The sequence below is a fragment of the Nymphaea colorata genome, chromosome 13, assembly GCF_008831285.2.
Source record: "Nymphaea colorata isolate Beijing-Zhang1983 chromosome 13, ASM883128v2, whole genome shotgun sequence".
Classification (NCBI taxonomy): Eukaryota; Viridiplantae; Streptophyta; class Magnoliopsida; order Nymphaeales; family Nymphaeaceae; genus Nymphaea; species Nymphaea colorata.
Window position 1 is genome coordinate 12,670,678 of NC_045150.1, and position 21,601 is coordinate 12,692,278.

General features: G+C 39.5%; 2 long non-coding RNA genes across 2 annotated transcripts; both read left to right on the forward strand.

The window, feature by feature from the left end:
• The first annotated feature begins 2,048 nt into the window (after window positions 1-2,048).
• On the forward strand, window positions 2,049-3,977 carry LOC126410659 (uncharacterized). The gene is made up of 3 exons (XR_007575140.1): window positions 2,049-2,658; window positions 3,296-3,535; window positions 3,613-3,977. It is a non-coding gene; the product is annotated as an uncharacterized LOC126410659 (long non-coding RNA).
• A 6,228-nt stretch (window positions 3,978-10,205) lies between these two features.
• LOC116267281 (uncharacterized) lies at window positions 10,206-11,297 on the forward strand. Its single transcript, XR_004175560.2, has 3 exons — window positions 10,206-10,248; window positions 10,393-10,461; window positions 10,619-11,297. It is a non-coding gene; the product is annotated as an uncharacterized LOC116267281 (long non-coding RNA).
• The last annotated feature ends 10,304 nt before the right edge of the window (window positions 11,298-21,601 follow it).

A 21,601-nucleotide genomic window follows, 5' to 3' on the forward strand; every position in this document is an offset into this window, starting at 1 on the left:
CATACAAGACTTCAGTAAGAATGACGCTTGTACCCCCAATATTCAGTCGATATGTGCCAACTCCCATTATATCACAGTATGAGTTGTTACCCATATAAACCTTTTGCATTCTCGGACTTAGGTTTTCCATACGAATCATGCCTTCTTTTGTTTTTGCAATGTGACGTGTAGCTCCCGAGTCGACCCACCAACCAGTTAAATCTCCATCTGCAAACAAACACTCTGACACAACACAAATGATTTCTTCATTGTATTACTCATTATCTTTTCCTTTGTTCTGAATCTTGTTGTCCTTCTTGTTCGAGAATTTTGTCCTGCAGTTCTTCTTGATGTGTCCAGGCTTCCCACATCTGTAGTATTTCACTACAGTTCCTTGAGTTCTTAGAGTTCCTGCAAAATTTCCTTTGAACTTGCCATCGTTTTTCTTTTTAAAGTCTTTAGACCTTATAGGCGCAAGATTTGTTGGTTTTTCTTGAACATTCATAAGTTCTACATCATTTCTCTTGGTCAAACGTTCTTGCTGAATAGCTAATTGTATAAGGAGTTTCTCTAGATTCAAAGTGTCAAATTGAAGACTCAACGCTGTGACAGCCATATCCCAAGAAGATGGTAAACTATTCAGAATGGTGCATATTTGCATGTTATCAGATATCACATTTCCCACTACTGCTAGGTCCTTAGCCATGACCAACATTTTGTTAACATGGTCAACAACTCTATCTAATTCCTTCATTTTATACGAGGTATACTGTTCTAGCAACAATTGAACATGCATAGTAGTAGTGGTGTTGAATTTGGATGAAATACTATCTAACATATCTTTTGCTGTTGGACAGTCTTCAAACACTCTGACCAGGTCATCTTCCATGAATGTTAACATGATGGTTTTGGCCATCAAGTCATCATTCTCAAACGCCTCATATTCCTTCTTTTCCTCATCAGTAGGTTTGTCTCCTAAAGTAGGAAAGGGCTTGTTGATAACATAAATCAGTCTTTCTAGAGTTAAGGCCAACATGATCCTACGTTTCCATGCATGAAAATTATTTCCACTGAGTTTTTCAGTCTTAGCTAGTTCAGAGGCTCCCACTTTTGAAGTCATTTCTAAATTAATTTATAATGGCAAGCAAAGTACAATAATCAAGAAGCAATATTATGTCAGGAAATCCCTAATAGTGGCATTTGAAAATGATTTGAATAGAAAAATAACAGATATCACAATATTATTGGATCTAAAAAAAAAATAATAACATATAATTGAATCAATGTAAAGAAGATATGATATTTTTAACCAATATCCAACCAATATGTCATGATTCAAATTGAATACGAATATGGATCTTAATCAGATCTAAAGCAAGAATCCAACTAATTATTTAGATTCAGATCTTACCAATGTGGATCCAGACATAATGATATCACCACTCGAACTAATATGTATTTAAACAAATAAAGATGATCCATATTCAAATCCAATTAGAATATGTTCAACGTACATGGATCTAAACCTCAACGACGTTCAACCATACAATAGATATGGGTCCACAATATGTAGAGGTTCAAAAATTATAAAATGGATAATAGTCAAATCCAAAACCAAACCGTTATAAGTATCCACATCATAACTAATCAAATTCATTTCGTTTTGTTCATTTTTCTTTATATCAACACATCCACAATATCAATTCTTTCTAGTCAAGGCCGTAGGACATTCTAAGATGTCTGTTTTGCAATTGATAAGCTGGAGTGGTACCTATATGTAATTGTATGTAAAAACTCTATTTTCCATCGAAATTGCAAAACAATTTTTCAAAACCCTCTTTCAGAAATTTATAAGAACTTTGAGGGTACCACCACGAAATTTCCTATGAAAATCCTGGTTTTGCTGAAATTAATTTTCGTAAGCCTCTTTTTGAAAAACTTTTCAGCAAAAATGCTGCGGCTTCAATTTCTGAGAATGTAACAGCAATTTTAAAAACAACGCATAAGTGGTGGACTATTTTTGTAATTTTCAATATAAATACCCCTCCGAACTGCATTTTCCTCATTTTTCCGCTTGACACTCTCTCTCCTTTCGAGAGCTCCTCTCTCCTAGGGTTCGTTGGTATCGTCTCTTCGCTCGGACTCAGCTCATCCCTCCTTCACCGCCACCAGTATCGGGTTTTCCTCCACCGCCACCATGCCTCTTTTCTTTTTCCTCCTCCTCTACCGCACAGAAGGCGGGAGCGAGCAACCTGAGGCCATTATTTCTCTGTTTTGAGTTTTGGGTTTCGTCCACCATGGTCCGGCACTTTCGGCCGCAGAGTCTCATAACCCCAAGCTCTTGCTATTACCACAAGAAGCTGGAGGATCTAACAGCGAGGCAGACAGATGGAGCTCCACTCACAGGCAGCAGAGAATTCAGAAGCCTCAACAAATTTGGGTGTCTGGGTCTTTGTGAGAAAGGTCATCAGCAAAAAAACGGGAACTGAGATCCACATGCTAAGGGGTTTCAGTAGCAGTCAACCCCTTCTATCCAAACTCCCACTTGGTTATCATCACACAAAAGGTTCTAAACTGAACGACGTCTGCTACTTAATCGACAAAGTGGGAGATATAGCTCAGAAACAGAAAACAGGGGTTTGTAAAACAAACTTCTTCTTCAGTTGCGACAGATAGAAGGTTTGTTAAAAAATTTTCTTTTTCATATGTCTCTGTTGACTCAGCAACTGTCACCGAAGGTGCAGATCTGTTTATGTAGCTTTAGTAATATGGATTTTGTGAACAGAGCAGGTTCTATTCTCGTTTCTCATAGAGAGAAACAAGAAAGTTACAGGAACCTCTCGGTCTCTCGCAAAAAACTCTTGAACCACATGATGCAGAAATCAGAGAGCTTCATAACTGATTTAGACTAGCATACTTCATGCTTTGAATTCATGCTTCAAATCAATATTGCCTAGCATGTATTATTTTTAAGCATAGCATGATACACAGGCGTTAACAGCAGAGCCTTTTCTGCTAGAACTATAAAATAAAACAGAGAGATAAAGATTATCCATTTTTTTTTTTATTTCCCTTTGACCTGATCGGACACCCATGCTTCGCTCTGTTGTACTAGTCCTCTGTTAACAGGAACTATAAGCGCATGCCATAATCCTACCGAAAACTGCAAGCTATAGACTCGCATGCTTCAGACTTTTATTCTAGCATGAATTCCGATTTTTCTAGCATGTTTTCATATACAAAAGATGCTATCTTGATAACTATCGATGTACTTACTTGGAAGAACCTGTCTCTGATACCACTGATGGAAACCCAGAAGAAGTATAGCAGCGGAAGGTTTCGGTGATTCTTCAGCCACGATTCAACAGCAGCACCTGCGACAAAATAGAAGAGAAAAAGGAAGAAGCAAGAGTAAAATTGATTTTGGGGGTTTGCTTCTGAGAGACGCACAGTTGATTTCTCAACTTCACATTTAGATGAATAGAGGCTGGGCTATATAGACCGCCTCTCAGGGTTTCCCCAAATCCCAGCTACGGTTATGGCATGAAGATTTATGGTAAGAATTAAAACAGAAACTTTAATATTTGATTTATTTCCTGCTTTAATTTCATAACTGCAGGATCTCCTTTGCAGTTATAGAGGGAAAGGGATCGGGCTCAAGGCCACTACCCAACAGGTAGCTGGAACGTGAAAAAGATGATAGTTACAAGTGACATGGTATTGGTGGTCCAGCAGGAAGGTTTTTTCTAAATCACTGGGATCATTCACATTACATTGAAGAACTGGCTTTATACCATGAATATTATTACAATCACGGCCTGGCCTATTTAGGGAAATTGCACAGTGCTGATTCTTAATAGTAATTAAATAGGATAATATTACGTAGCATGATTAGCGATCTTACTGGATAGCTGGTGACTCTCTCCTATGCAACAGATCTTCATGACATAAGGAAAATAGAATGCAGAAGCATTTGATGCAATATGTCAGCAAATCAGCTTTACCTTTGAAGCAAACAATCAGCTTCCTCTTCATCTTCTGTTTCTTCATGGTTGACAGCAACACTTGATGAATTTGGAGCTGAGGGGAATTGATCTTCATGGTTGACAGCAGTACTTGATGAATTTGGATCTGAGAGGAGTTGATTGTCATGGCTGACAGCAGTACTCGATGATTTTGGAGCTGAGAAGAGTTGATTGTCATGGCTGACAGCAGTACTCGATGATTTTGGAGCTGAGAAGAGTTGATTGTCATGGCTGACAGCAGTACTCGATGATTTTGGAGCTGAGAAGAGTTGATTGTCATGGCTGACAGCAGTACTTGATGAATTTGGAAATGAGAGGAGTTGATCATGTTTAGTGAGCAACTGCTGCAGTTGCTCATTGAGTTCTATCGCTTGTGAAACTAGTTGGTCATCACTGAAAAGTTCAAAAAGAAGAAAAATCAATAGATACAGTGCATATGTTCAAATTTGTGCGTTTGCTTGTGTATGTATATAAACCTTTTTGCTGTATTTTGTGTATCTTTTGTTGTGTCTTTTTGTATCTTTTTTGTTTTATTTTTTTTATCGAAATAAGGCTTTGACCAGATTGGGCAGCCTGTTGACTAGTTCTGGGTGCCTAGATTTACGGATATGTTTGTGGTTGTGTGATTATGCCCCTACACCAAAGATTTTTGAAAATGCTCTACACCATGATCAACACTCATACTTACACCCATGTGAAATAGTCTCATGCTTTCCGAGCAATGTAACATCTGTCTAAGTGCATCTCATACCATTCACCTGGTCAGCTAAAATAAAGCTGGTTTACAACATTCTCACACTGTTAAATCATCAACATCTTCATCAATCGCTTTCTGTGCAGGTAAATTTCTAGTTGCCTTTTTCTCCATTGTCTCTAGTCCTTCTCGTCAGTCTTTTGAAACATCTGTGGCCGACCTTGGTCCACTAAGTTCTCCTTCTTGCCACATTTGCTCAAAGATTTCCTAAATCCTTGGCTCTTTTTGTCAAGATCTGTAGCACAACTTTGTGATTCTCAAGTTGTGCTTGATCCCTTGATGCACCTGTCACAGCCTGGCCAACTTGCTCATTAGGTGTATATGAACTTTGAAGTAAGTCCACGGTTTGGCCTTAAGTGCCCAAGAAACTCAGTGTTTCTTAGATTTTCAATGCATCCAAATATCATTAAACAACTACAAAATTTCACAAAATAGGTACTAGCCGCGGGGTTTCAACAACTTCCATGATGACTATCTCATACTTTTTCTGTCTCAGCCGAGCAGCTTCACTATGGTCCTTGCACGATATTTATTCCCCTTCCTACATACCATTCTTCAGAATGTGCAACCAATTACAGACATCAACACTATAGACACTTGTTGAGAGTTGCAATCGGTTTTTCTTTGCTCTAACTTGATTATAAAAAATAAACCTGGCTTCCAAGGACCAAAACCATTAGGGCACTCAAAACCAACTTGGCCACCAAGACCGACCTTGGCTCTATACCACTCGTTATGACAAAAAATTTCACTCATGTAGTGCCAAAGATTGCCCCAACCCTCAATGTACCATGGTAAAGTGCTAAAAAAGCAGATGGGCTGTTGAATGTGCCAAAAACATCAGTATCAATCAAAGCATAAAGAAGCTCCGTATATGCCAGTCTGCTAGACTGCAGGTCACATACTATATTGAAACTGTGAACAAAGAAGAGAAGCAAGTGGAAAAGTTTTATTTGTCCATGTCTTGGATGAGCATCTATATCCTGTCTACTTGCAGGTTTGTCCAAGTTTCATGCTATGTCTATTTCCACGTAAACTTTTACATGGCAGTAATGGCCTCACCATGAAGTCATCACCAGATGCATAACTCGTTGCTTTTCGAAAGAGCATTGTTCCATGAGATCCAGGGTGAATTCATTTGTAGCACCCTGTAGAAAAGAAGAAACAACTAAATTTTGGTTAAAAATTCAACTCACCATCAACTTTATGGATGAACAGAACAGTAATTTGGTGGAGGCTAAAAATTGAGAAGACCTAAAAATGAAGAATAATAATCACATGTAGTGAGTTGAAACATGAAGGCAGCCTAGAATTTAAAAGATGACAAGAAAAATAAAGCTGGACAAATTTCAGTGATAGGATTAGAAAAATACAAGATTAATACCAGAAAGTGGCCAAAGTTTTAGCAACTAGCAGAATAGAGAAAATGGTGGTGGGTGATTTGAGAAAGTTGGTTGTGGTAGGTAGCATAAGTAAAAGAATGGGTAGTGGTATGATGGTAGTATGGGAATCATGGAGTGGTTTTGGTTGTTCATAGAATGGAAAGTCTAAGTCATTGAACACAACATTTCGGCTGGCGATGATTTTGGAATTTGGAGGTTGTAACAAAGATAACCCTTATGAACATTTGAGTATCCAAGAAAGGCATGTCTGGAGGACTTAGGTTGAAGCTTGTGCTGACGATAAGGTTGTAAGTTGGGGTATGCGGCACAACCAAACACTCGCAAGAATTTATAATTTGGAGGTTTTTAGAATAAAATTTTGAACGAGGACTTGCCTTTGAGACCTGTTGTAGGAACGCGGTTCAATACATATGTTGTTGTGCTGAATACATATGTCCAGAATTTCGCTGGAACGCCTCCATGTTTAAGAAGAGAGATGCCTGTTTCAACAATGGTGCAATGTTTCCTTTCAGATGTGCCATTTTGTTCATGTGTATGAGGGCTGAAAATTTTTCTTTCGATACCATGATCTTGAAAAAACTTGTTAAGAGCTACATACTCACCACCACCGTCAGATTGGGAAAATTTAATGTTTAAATCAAAGATATTTTCGACTTTCACCTTGAACGCTTTAAAAACCTTTTCAACATCAGACTTATATGCCAAAAAATAAATCCATGTATACTTCAAGTATTCATCTACAAAGAAGACATAATATCGATATCTGTCTTTGCTAAGCATGGACGCAGGACCCCATAGATATGAATGAACCACTTCAAGTGGTTTAGTAGTTTTGTGATCATATAGAGTAAATGGAAGAGCATGTGATTTTCCAGATTGACAAACATCACAAAAGTTATTGTTTTTGACATCACTCTCAAAAAAAAGTTTAAATTGTCTCAAAATAAAGTAAACATTATTCAAAGCAGTGTGTCCAAATCGAGCATGTCATCTACTAATAGTAGTCCGTTCTCCATAGAGTGCCACCTTTTCAGTTTGATGTTGGTTGCTTTCTGATTGTGGGAGTTGGAGATGATAGAGGCCATTGTTACTCCTTCCTTGTAGGATCACCACCCATGTACGTTGGCCCTGATCCGTCCCCAACCTTAACAATGTCGTTGCCTTTATAAGGTTCATGAATTGTCATCGATACAAGAGAATCAGTGATGTGATGAGTTGTGCCTGTGTCAGGGATCCAATTTGCATCATCTAACATGTGAGGAGTGGAGTGATATACCTGAGCATTTGGGATGATGACGTATTTGAGTTGATAGTTGTGTTTTGGAGTGATCTTTTCTTGCTATTTTAAAGCAATTTTTGGCACTATGACCCATTTTATCACAAAACTGACAGATAATACGATTTCTTCCATTGTAATCAGATCTGCCACGTCCGAATCAGACCTGCCTCGGCCTCAACCATGACCTCTATGAAGTGTTGAGGGATGTCTAAAATTTTCCCTCCCAGCTGAATATGGTTGGGCATAATGCGCAGCAAGAACAAACGTTTCATGCTCGAGATCTTGTTCTTTAAGTTGCGTCTCTTGTGTGAGAAGGAGGCCATATTGATCACTGAGAGATATCAGATCGTGTTGGTGAGTCAACATCTTGGCTTTATAGAAATAATTGTCCATAGTTAAGTTTCCTTTCCTCAGTCCTTGTAGTTGCTCCTTGAGTTGCATGATTCTTGAGCGAGAGTGGGCAGCATAGGACCTTTTGAGAGCATTCCAAACTTCATATGATGTTTTAAGTCCAAAAACTTGTGCAAGAACCGTTTCAGATAGAGAAGAAGTGATACTACTTAAGAGAAGTTGGTCTTGCTTCATCCATGTCACAAATTCAAAATTAATGGACTGAGATTTTCCATCACTATTGGTGATATATTGATTTGGACAAGGTTTAGAGCCATCAATGAATCCAAGTAAATCATATGAATACAGTAGAGACAGAAATTGCGATTCCCATAATAAAAAGTTGTCCGCAGTCAACTTGATGTACACATATTGTTGTATAGTGGCTGGTGCATGCAATAAGGGTGAAGAAGTACCTTGTAATGACGTCCCTGTTGAATCTTTGATCAACGCCATGATAGACCAAGGAAAGGATGCCAGACAACAGATTGACACTTATTTCAGTCGACTCTCAAATGGAAATGGGAAAGAAAACAAGGTCGAATCCAACACCGCCTTGCTCGACCTCTAATTCATCCTCATTGAAAAATGCACCACCTTGAAAGTCACACCTGACTCCTGAAAACGCCGTGTCTGCTGGTTCATAAGCAGCAACAGTGAAACATTAAAAAATTCATAGCGCCTCAAGGCCTGCTCCAAAAATTCTGAAAATTTGCTGGAAGAATCCTCGAATGCATACAATTCCAAAAAGCCCCGTCGTCGGAACTAACAACGCCGGTAGGCTTCACTGCCGGAATCAGGCGCTGCAACACCCTATCTGTTTTATAGAAACAGGGGACACTTAAAAAAAATTACAGATTCTTCATGGAATCTGCAAAAATTTAGATTTTTTTTTCAGATGATCTCTGGTCCCTAGCAAATAGCAATCCAGTCGTTCCTTGCTCGACTGCTAAGACCCTTCCAGTAAACAACGCCAAGATACAAAGTACCGACTGTTATACTCTGCTTCTACCACTAGACAGGGAAATCAACTTCAAGTGAAGATAACATGCAGATGAAAGGGTAAACTAAGATTAATGCACCAAATCACTGAAAAAACCCAAATTCCATGAAAAAATTTAAGAACCGGTCACTGTGGCGGCGGAATGCCCTCTAGCACCGCTGATTTCCGCCAAATCCGGCCGTCATTAAATAATGACGACTGGAATCTCTCACACATCACTTCTTCTCGTCAGAATCTGAGACCTCCTACCGACATTGCTTCTTATCGTCAGAATCCGACCTCCGGCTGCCACACATGGCTTCTTCTTCTCAGACTTGGACCTGGGGGTTGCCCTACCTACTTGATGTGCCGCTCAACTGCTATGAGTGGACCAGGTCGGAATCTGACCTCCTGCCCAGGCAACTGAGCAACAACCAGATTGGAGAGAGCATTCCAGACAACCTTCCTCCTAATTTGCAGCGGTTGTATGTTTTAATTGCACGGTTTTTTTTTTCTTGGCAGTTGCTGAAACTTTTGTTATTGATTGCAATTGGATTTTCTTAATTGACTACTTAGGTTCACTTTGCCATGCAGTTTTCTTTCTGCAAATCAATTTACTGGAAGCATCCCAACCACCTTAGGAGAACTAACTGTTCTGACAGACATGTCTGTTTCCATATGGTTTTTCTTTAAACTTAATACCTCCATTGTCCAATTTTCTTTTTTGAAACTATTTCTTGTCCTGTTTACTAAGGTCACTCAACATGAATCACCAAACAGGGCCAATTCCGGATGTTTTCCAAAACCGTGGTGGTCTTATAAACTTGTGAGTAATCTCTTTTGCTTGGCATAACACACTCAAATACACCAGGCACCTACATTATACACCATCCAACAGGCATCATTTTGGAGATGTCAGACTACCCAATATAATTGCCTGATTGGGTGCCATGTGCCCCTCAAGCTGTTCTACGAAAGTTTTTGGTCCATGCTGTTTCTAACCTCAACTCATTTTAGTTGGTTGCTTTGTTGCTGTAATATGAGACAAAAGGGAGTGTCATGGGGAAGCCCACCCTGTTCTAATGTTTTGTGTAGAGAATCCTGCGTAGGAGATGTTTAGCCATATTAGAACACCAATGATGTTTAACATAATTCCTAATTTCCTACCACTGCCTCCTATAAATATTTATGAGGAGAACATGTTTATGCTCTATGCAGGGATCTTTCATCAAACAATTGAGTGATCACCTACCAGCCACTTTTGCCAATTTGTCATCTTTGGCTACATTGTGAGGAGTATTTCTTCTTTTGGATGTTTCATACACCCACATTGCAGAAACTTATTCATTAGATGATATATCATCTCACAGGAAGTTGAAAAATAACCAGATATCTGGAACTCTTAATGTCTTAGAAGATCTGAAACTGCAAAATTTGTATGCTCTCTTTACTATCTTATTTGACTAACTTCTGCCTTCTCTATTATGGATTCATAGTTTCTCCTACCAAGGAATCATTTTATGTTTATTCACATTATTTTGAGAAACTGCTCATGAGTAGAACCTTTTTTTTCAAGATAGGAACATAGAGAACAATCAATTCTCTGGACCAGTGCCTCTGCAGATGCTCAGCAGTATTCCAAACTTCAGGTTTTGTGCTTTTGTCTAGATTGCTGAAAGATGTTAGAATCTTGGAAGTGTTTATAGCTTTATACCCTGATTGCTTCGACACTTTTGTGAAAAGAATGTCCTGTACCAACTACCATTGTCTGTATTATTTATCTGATTTACTAATTTTGTCATGCAGTAAAGATGGAAATCCATTTAATGTAACTCCTGGGGCATCACCAACAGAACCGCCATCCCCATTCTTCTCTGAGTCTCCGGCCATTCCAGTTACTCCCCAGAACAATTCATAAGGATCATCTCAGAGTATAAAATCCCACAGTTTGAGTGTTAACAGATTCTTCACCACCGGCAGGACAGTTGGGCTGGTTTTTGCAATACTTTTGGCAATTGGTGTAGTAATTTTAGCTATTTGTATATGTGTATCGTGGTTCAGAGACAGACATGATGTCATAAGTAGATATGAGGGAAAAGATAAGGTACCTACCTATAGAGAACCTGAAAAAAAACATCCAAAAAGTGAGGCTTTGATGCAAAAAGACTGTGACATTGTGAAAGGTAGTTATTGGCTTCATGAATTGATTTCCCCTGATTGAACCCCTTTACAACCAACCTAGCTTTGTATCTTGGGTTTAGAGAGTTTTCATCATGCTTCACTCTAAAAACCCATTTGTTTCTCAATGCCCTCTTGCCTTGGGGCAACTCCACAAGCTCGAAGGTGTGGTTGTCGTAAAGTGACTGCATCTCATCTTTCATGGCTTCCATCCACTTTTCCTTGTGCACATCATGCATAGCTTCTTCATAGCATTCAGGCTCACCACTGTCAGTCAACAAAATATAGTCATGTGCGGGATATCTAGTTGAGGGACGCCGCTCCCTCGTGGATCTCTGCTGTCGATCTACATCTGAGGAAGAACCCTCCAAATTATGATTGTCACCTTCGTCATCTGAATTAGGAATATATGACATGTCTACTAGTCATTCTCTATCATGTATCTGCCCAATAGCCTCATCTGGCACTACTTTTGGAGCATTTCTGTAAGAAAATAGGCTCCACATCAATTGGCTGATAGCTGCTATGAGAGGAATCATTTACTGTTTTTTGAATATCCTCAATATTCTGATCTTCAGCAAATACCACATCCCTGCTTCTAACAAGCTTCTTCTCAACTGGATCATACAACCTGTAACCAAATTCATCATGGCCATAACCCAAAAACACGCACTACCTGCTTTTTTATTCCAACTTCGATCTCTCATCCTTTGGTATATGCACAAATGCCCTGCATCCAAATACACGTAAGTGCTCATAAGATACATCCTTCCCATACCAAACTCTGTTAGAAACATCACCATCCAAAGGAACATGTGGAGACAAGTTAATCACATAAGCAGCAGTATGTAAAGCTTCACACAAAAAAAAAAAAATCAGATAACTTAGCTTCAGATAGGAGACATCTAACTCTCTTCAGACATCTAACTCTCTTCATGAGAGTCCTGTTCATTCTTTCTGCCACGCCATTCAACCGAGGAGTCTTAGGTGGAGTCTTCTGGTGCCTGATGCCATGAGATCTGCAATACTCATCAAATGGACCAATATACTCTCCCCCCATTATTGCTGCGAACACACTTCAGCTTCTTTCCTGACTGTCTTTCAACCAGTGCATGAAAATCCTTAAAAACACCAAGGATTTGGTCTTTCCTCTTTAAAGAATAGACCCAAAGTCCCAAACTTTCCTGAAAAAATCATCAATAAACGTAACAAAATAAAGTGCACCACCATGTGAACTTACTTTCATTGGACCGCGTACATCTGTATGAACCAACTCAAGTGCTCTGACTTTCTGGAAGGTGGATGACTCTTGAAAGAGACCCGCGTCTGCTTCCCTGCAAAACAATGACTGCATTTGTCAAGTTTATCCTTCTTTACATATGGCAGAAGATTCTTCTTGATCAAGAATTGCAGTCCCTTGTCACTCATATGTCCCAGCTTTCTGTGCCACAACTCAATAGATTTCTCATCATGTGTCACATGTATCATGTCCCTGGAAATCGATGCTTGCATAGTATAAAGATTATTGCTGCATCTTTTGCCTCGAGCAATAATCAAGGAACCTCTGGTAAGCTTCTACTGGCCATCACCAAAAGTGTTGTGATACCCTTTTTCATTGAGCCTTCCTGTAGAGATAAGGTTCAGATGCATGTCAGGTGCATGCCTCATGTCTGTCAGCTTCAATAGAGCTCCATTCGCATTCTTTAGAATGACGTCGCCTCTGCCTACAACATGAGACAAAGAACCATTACCCATTCTCAAAGTACCAAAATCACCAGAAATATATGAAGATAAAAAATCCTTATGGGGAGTAACATGAAGAGCTAAACCACTATCAACAAGCCAACAAGTACTCTTCCCCCTGTTCTCTGCGAAAAGAACATCTGTTTGAGAAGAGCAAGCCTGAGATTTTCTTCTCATCTCCTCATTGAGAATACTTGACTTAACAGTCTCTAAAGAAACAACCCCATTAGCTGCAGAATTAGTAAGCGAGACTCTAAATGTCTCCCACGAATCAGGCAAAGTAGCAAGCAATAATAATCCCAAAATCTCATCTTCAAACTTAACACCCATACTAGATAACTGACTGATGATCCCCTGAAAATCATTTAAAAAATTTGACACTGAACTGCCCTCCTTGAATCTCAAATTCATCAATCTTTTCAGAAGAAATAATTTACTATTTCCTGTCTTGGAGACATAAATATTTTCTAAGTTTGTCCACAAACTACATGCATGCTTTTCATCTTGGATATGATTATAAACATTTTCATCCACAAATTGTCGAATGAAACCATAAACTTGTTCGTGTTCAAATTCTCATTCCTCATCAGACTTAGAATCAGACTTTTCTTTGGAAAAAATAAGAAGGTGCATAGCCTTCACATATAAGAGATCTTTCATCTTATTTTTCCATAGACTATAATTAGTCCCATTTAGGCTAATCATATAACTAGTACCAAAATCAATTTTGTTATCCACCATGTTGGCTCTGACACCACTTTGTTGGGATAAAATGGGGATACGACACAAATCTACTAAAATGATTCAACAACGAAGTATAGCCCAAACCGATCATGCAATAAGCAACAAATCAACGACCAAGCAATCACAAAATGCACGAGAAGATTTTTACGTGGAAAACCCCTTAAAACAATGAGGGTAAAAACCACGGGGTACTACGACCCAAACTCAATCAACTATAATCAATGATATAAGTTGTCCCACAATGGGCTACACAAAGCCAACCCTCAAATAATAATATCTCATCAAAGCTATATGAGAAAAACAAGAGAAATATCACCGATGAAATGCAGAAATCGTGGATTGAGAGGAGATGCGTCTGGCTTCCTCCTGTTAGCGTATGGGGATCGGGTCTATTCAGACCCGATCCATTCTCTTCATATCCACACGCCTAAGGTCACTAAGCAGTGGCTTCCTTGTAATATTTTATATTTTTATGTACAAATCTGTTGTAACCTAATTAGGGTTACGTTTTAATGAAAAGTTAAGGAACGCAGGGGCTGCGCTTGGCCGACTGTTCTTCCTTTCCTCCATCGTTCTCTCTTTCACTCTTTTACTCTTTCTTCTCTATTCTCAATCTATCAGATTTTCAGACGGAGAGACATGTTTATGTGAAGATTCTTACATGGTATTAGAGCCAGGTTACATCGTCCTCCGGTGAGTGATTTCAGTTTGACGTGATTAGTACTAATCTGCCCTAAATACCATTTTTCTGGCGTGGATATCCCTCTTTTCAGTTTTGTGCCCTAATCCTGCGTGATTTACCCTAATCGATTTCCCTAAATCAATTTGCCCTAATTTCTGTTGCTGCCCTAATTTTTTGCCTGACGTCGTCTGCCCTAATCATATCTTTACCATTATGGATCAGCCGACTCCTTCTCTTCTATCCTCTAGCTTTCTCTCCCAACTTATTTCTCAAAAACTGAATCATAGTAACTATTTGACTTGGAAACGTCAAATTGTTCCATTTATTAAAAGCCATAGACTCTATGGGCATGTCGATGGGACTACTCCAGCACCTTCAAAGTATATTATCCGTGAAGTGAAGAAGACTGTGGTGGGAGATGAAGCTGCTGGGGCTTCGGCTGGGAGTGAAGTTCGAATTGAGTATGAGACTCTTACTGAAAACAATCCTGAATATGAACTTTGGTTGGCTCACGATCAGTCCCTTGTTGCGCATATTACTTCTACCTTGTCAGAGGAGGTATTAGGAAGCATTGATGATGATTTGACAGCCATGGAGTTGTGGACTACCCTTGCCACAACATATTCTCAAGTATCTGAAGCACGATTTCTACAATTAAGGAGGCAATTTCAGGATATAAAGCATGAGACGCGTACAGTTTTGGAATACTTGAATGAAATAAAAAATGTAAGTGATCAGCTTGCAGCCATTGGACATCCCGTCAGCGATAAGGACAAGGTGCAACAAGCCTTGAGCGGCTTGGGAACAGAGTTTGACATTTTTTGCACAGCCTTGGAAGTCCTACCCGTCCTTCCATCTTTTAAAGATCTGAAAGCTAAGCTATTTCAACACGAAGCTAGTTGTGTTCAGCGGCAGAATTTAATCCCTTGCAACAACTACAATGTATTGATCACAGGGACACACGCACTGCAAGGGAATCGCACACGTCCTTGGACTTCTCAGATAGGAATGGGAAGAGGGATTCTTTCGACACCACCAGGCATGAATGCTACGTCTGCCACATCTAGAAGGGTTCCAAGTTGCTTCTATTGCAACAAGAAAGGGCATGTAAAATCAGAAAGTTGACACAATCCTCAGAACAAACATAATCAAGTCAGGCGTGAAAACAAGGCAGCCGCAGGGTCAGTTTCATCATCATCTGGCTCAAATCCGACATCAAATGTTTCAGCAGACGTGCAGCAACTTCTCATGACAGTCTTATCTAAGCTCCACTTGAAGCAAAATGAGCAAGGAGAGTGGTATGTGGACTCTGGAGAAGCAGCCCATGTTACTGGTGACACAAGTAATCTCTCTAGTGTTTTCCCTTTATTTAGATCAAGGTTCAGTTGTCACGGGAGATGGTTCCCATCACAGAATATCACACATTGGAAATGCCCAAATATCTATGGGCTCTTCTTCCATTCCATTAAAGAATGTCCTTGTCGTTCCAAGTGTCAAGAAGAATATTATCTCAGTGTCCAAACTTATAGATGATACTCACTCTTCTGTTGAATTCACACCGTCTTCTGTTTATGTCAAGGATGCTCGAACCAAGAAGACATTCGCTGAGGGCACTCACAAAGGTAATATGTATGTCCTTGAAGAAGCTCCAAAGTTGTCAACACCTCACATCTCATCTCAGATTCATGTCTTTCAAGTCATAGTGAAGTCAATGTCGCAGAGTATAATAAGCCATCCATTTGGCATGGTCGATTAGCTCATTGTAGTCAATCTTTTGTTCAAAGTCTTGTTGCAGACGGGCTCTTAGATAAGTCCAGTCTGAGTTCAGTTAATGAGTCCAGCATGTGCTCGAGTTGTCATATCTGTAAGAGCAATGTCCTTCCCTTTCAGTTAATCAATAAAAGAGCTTCAAAGGTTTTTCATACTATATATTCCGATGTTTGGGGGCCTGCTCCAATTCCTTCTTCTTCTGGGAGTAGATACTATGTCATTTTTATTGATTCATATTCCCGCTATACTTGGACCCATTTTATGAAACACAAATCTGAAGTTTTCCGCTTGTTTACTCGATTTCATGCCTTGGTTCGAAATAAATATTCTAGTAATATTGTGCATTTTCAATGTGATGGTAATGGTGAATTTATTTCTAATGAATTTACTGAGTACCTGCTAGATAATGGGATCACTAGACAAATCTCATGTCCACATACACCACAGCAAAATAGAATTGCTGAAAGGAAACATAGGCATATTGTTGAAAGCACGCTCAGTATGATGCATGACGCAGACTTACCCATGACATTATGGACCGAGGCTTTTCACACGGCTGTCCATGTTATAAACCGACTGCCATTGGCCTTGCTTGATGGAAAATCACCATTTTTTCTATTACATCAAGATCAGCCAAGTTATGAGGCATTGCATGTTTTTGGATGTGTGTGCTATGTGCATGTTAATGTTTCCTTACGAAACAAATTTCAAGATCGTGCTATTTTGTGCAGATTTATTGGGTATGCAGATAACTACAAGGGTTATAAGTGTTACAACCCTAAAACTGGGTGTGTACATATTTCACGGCATGTTGTTTTTGATGAAAGCAGGTTACAGGATCCCAAGACTCCTCTTGTGATACTCAAGGACAAAAATGAGGTTTATGATACTTGGCTACATGCTGAAATCTTAAGACAAGGAGCAGAAATGTTAACTGAGCACAAGGTGCAAGATGTTAATGAGCCCGAGACAGTTGTAAGTAGTTCCTTGAACAGCACTACTTCCTTGGACAACATGCTTTCATCTTCTCAGCCCAGTGGTCCACCTATGCATAATCGGTTCTCAGGCCTGGTGTATTCTAGGCGATCAGTTCCTACTTCTTTGGATTTTCAGCTATTCATGACAGAAGTCAGCAAAAAGGTGGAACCAAAATCTTATCTTCATGCGAGTAAGGAAAAATGTTGGGTTGAAGCTATGAATGAGGAAATGGCAGCCTTGCATGAATGTCAGACTTGGCACATTATCCCTCGTCCAGCTGATAAGAATGTTGTGGGATCCAAATGAGTTTATAAACTGAAATATAAGCCAGATGGTAGCATTGATCGGCATAAAGCACGACTTGTCGCGCGCGGTTTCACTCAGCAATATGGGGAAGTTTATGATGAAACATTTACTCCAGTCATCAAGATGGGAACAATCCATGTGATTATTTCTCTTGTAGTCTCATTTGGATGGCCTCTTTATCAGTTAGATGTCAAAAATGTATTTCTTTATGGAATTCTTAAGGAAGAGGTATACATGGAGCAAGCTCTCGGCTATACTACTCATGATCCTCAAAAATGGGTTTGCAAATTAGACAAGTCCTTATATGGGTTGAAGCAAGCTTCTAGATCATGGTTTGATCGTTTTTCTCATCATATACAACAAGTTGGTTTTCTCCGAAGCTCTCTCCATAATTCTTTGTTTATCTATCATACTGGAGAAGCTACCACCTGGTTACTTATCTATGTTGATGATATTGTTATAACTGGGAATTCTCCTTCACATATATCTTATGTTAAAGGTATGTTGAAGCAAAAATTCAAGATGAAGGATCTGGGCAAACTACGATATTTTTTGGGTGTTGAACTTGACAGGACAAATGAAAGTTTAACTCTTACCCAGCACAAGTATACTCTTGATATTTTGGACAGGGCAGGTATGATTAACTGCAAACCCATCACTACCCCCAGTGTTCTGAATACTAAATTGACTGTATCTGATGGAACTGCTGCATATTTCAATCCTACATTCTATCGCAGCATTGTTGGTATGTTACAATATCTTACTTTTACTCGCCCAGACATAGTATATGCTGTAAATCAAATTTCTCAGTTTATGCATGCACCCACTGAAGGTCATATGGATGCCGCTACACGGATCCTATGGTATCTCAAAGCTACTCTTGGCGATGGACTAGTCTACACGAAATGTCCAAATGTTTCTCTTGGACACAACATATATACATATACTGATGCAGACTGGGCAGGCGATCCCAATGACCGACGATCAGTTTCAGGTTTCTGTCTCTTCCTTGATTCTAATCTCATTTGTTGGAGCAATAAAAAGCAGCGTGCTGTTGCACGATCTGGCACTGAGGCAGAGTATAGAGCAATGGCTGCAGGGACGGTTGAAGCATCATGGTTACGTCATTTACTTGGAGAGCTCAATCTCCCTATTGCTCGATCATCATTACTATGTGACAATCATAGTGCAATAAAAATTGCTTTCAATCCCATTTTGCATAATCGTACCAACCATATAGAGGTTGATCAACACTTCATTCGTCAAAAAGTTGAAGAAGCCGAGATTTTGCCTACTTATATATCCACACATGCACATATAGCTGATCTTTTTACCAAAGGTCTCACATGGCAGCATTTTTGGGATTTGAAGAACAAGTTGTGCATGATCAAATCTAATGCACAACTTGAGGGGGGTGTTAGCGTATGGGGATCGGGTCTATTCAGACCCGATCCATTCTCTTTATATCCACACGCCTAAGGTCACTAAGCGGTGGCTTCCTTGTAATATTTTATATTTTTATGTACAAATCTGTTGTAACCTAATTAGGGTTACGTTTTAATGAAAGATTAAGGAACGCAGGGGCTGCGCTTGGCCGACTGTTCTTCATTTCCTCCATCGTTCTTTCTTTCACTCTTTTACTCTTTCTTCTCTGTTCTCAATCTATCAGATTTTTAGATGGAGAGACATGTTTATGTGAAGATTCTTACACCTCCTTGGAATCGAATCTTGCTCGAGCCAAGAGCTCGCAACCTTCTCTTCCTTGCCTCCTCTTCTCCTTCTCTCCTTTCTTCTTCTCATTCTCTTCTCTCCTCTTGCTGTGCAGCCACAAGAAAGCACACCCTTTCTTTTTCCCCAAAAAGAAACCCTAGGAGAGACGAGAGAAAAGAAAAGTGAAGGGGCACCATCGGGTGCCCACCTTTTTCCTCCGCTCGTCACTTAATCGGGTCCACTTGAGGCTGGACCCTGCCCAACAATTACATCCTCTTATTTGCATGGACTAGCTGTAGCTGCCAATTAATAAATTTAATCACATAGATCTGTGTTGCATGGCGTTATATGATGCTAATAGGTTTATTCGTCTTAAAAACACTTCCAAATTTTCAAGATAGACACAAGTCAGCCAGCTCAGTTCATGAGCATGAGGATGTTGCAGACTAACCTAAGAACAATCCATTATTCAGCTTTAACACGATGACAACAGTAGAGATGTGGTAAGCATACGAAACATTATTTTTTGCTTTTATAAGATTTATATAGTCCAAGGGCTTATCTCTTTTGATCATGGTTCTGTATCACAGCAGGACAGCTTCGACAGCCTAGGTTTTCAGCTCGTAGTACGATCTATTAGTAAGGTTGGCTTTTCCTCGACTATGAGGTGGTTAAAGTCTTCCAATGAGCATAGCAATACACTGCTAGAAAGGAAAAAATCCAACGTCATTCTTACAGCATTCCGTTTTATATGCTACTAAGGGGAAAAAAAGAAAAAAAAAAACCTTCCCCCTAACAGCATTCAATTTTTGTGGCACTTTCACTGATCTTAGTTTTACACATATAACTAGGAGACGTCCACGAGCAGAGCAATCTCTAGTAAGGTGGGCAATTCCTCAGCTTCATGACATTGACGCATTATCAGGAATGGTTGATCCTGCTGTTGAAGGTGTTTACTCTGTCAAGTCATTGTCACGATTTGCAGACATTATTTCATTGTGCCTGCAGGTGAGTAATGTTATACCTTTGGATGCTTCAGATTTTCCATTAATAATGTAGATCTCCATGAAGCTGTTAGTCGGGTGTGCCGTCAGTCACCAGTTGAATTTGATTTTGCAGCCGGAGCCAGAGTTTAGGCCACCATTGTCTGAGATTGTTCAAGCTCTCGTGCGCATGACTAAGAGGGAGTCTGCATCTACAAGGCAATCATGTGATGATTCCTCAACTAGTCTTCCTGACCCAGCACAGTTATAAATGAAGCTTCTCTGCATCTAGTTTTCCTGACCCAGCATAGTTATAACTGAAGCTTCTGCGGTTGTTCTTCTCCTCTTCAGTTTTCTAATCACACCTGAGCAGCTGACCAGTTCCAATTGCTGTGCCCTTGCAATGCTACATAAGTAGGCCATGGCACCGAGCAACAATCAACTGTATAGCCGACTTTTGGACCAGACTCCAGAGGAAGCATTTGTTGGTAACAATCGGATGATTGGTTCTTGATTTTTTACTCTGAACTGATTGATTTTATGATATTCAATTTTATCTTCTTCATTATTTTTTATTATCACACTCTTTGTTACCTGGATGTGCCTCAAATACTGATAAGGGGCTCTACATCGGTTCTATGTATCCAACTATGCTGATTGCAGTAGGCGCACCTTTAACTTCTAAGACTCCAGTAATAAATTAGAATTTGATTTGTTTTTTTTTTTCTTTCTAAATTATGCACCTCTCTCTCTCTCTCGCTGTGCGTTTGAAGGGTTCTGGTACTTGTTGGCAATGGTTTATGTTCGAAAGCTGGAAAAAAGTTCCCAGCAAATAAAATGGTAGGGGTGACATTTTTCACCCTCATAACATGTCCAAGTTTCCCTTGAAATGTGGAGTTATCATCATCCTAAGCAGGGGCAGAGCCAGGAGCCGGCAGTTCGACCTCTGGATCCGAGTAGGGCCAAACCTAATTATAATACAAAAAATACCTTATGCAATTAAAAAATGTTATTTTTTTCAATGTAAAAAAAAAGAATTTTCATTGGCTGAGGTGGAGCCATGGCCTAGGCGGGCCCCCCTTCCCTCCGCCCCTGATCCTAAGTAAGAGATAAGTAGGTCACTCTTAACTAAGGTAATTTTAACTTGTTATTGAATGGGAGCAAGGATACGCAGTCAGGTAACTTTTATATAACATGGACTCCTTTGAGGTAACTTTAGTTATGGCAGGATTTTCATGCTTGTTTTTGTTTTTGATTCCATACAAGTGCTGCTTTTTCATCCAAGCTTTTTGAATTTGTTCTGGGGGGCCCTCTGCCCGCACTCCTACGCCTATTTGAATTTAATATAAAAATAAGCACTCCATAATTTAATTGGTGAATGGAAGAAATTATTTTCTATTTTTGAAGGATAAATTTTCGTCTTAAGTGTCGTTGCTGCAACCTTGTCGTTGAAGACTACAATTTATGGACTCTCTTCGATTTCTCATATGTATTAATAGGTATGTACAGTTTCACTGAGCTCTTTTTCTTTGATGATTGCAGCTAGCTTACGAGGACAACACCATAAAATGGTAGGACTGAGAGCGATTCAAGGTCTCCCTTCACATTATCCTCTTAGTACCTCATGACTAATGAGACCGGATTTTGTTTCAGGATGTTGCTTCTTCAGCTTTCAAACTAATAACTAAAAATGAT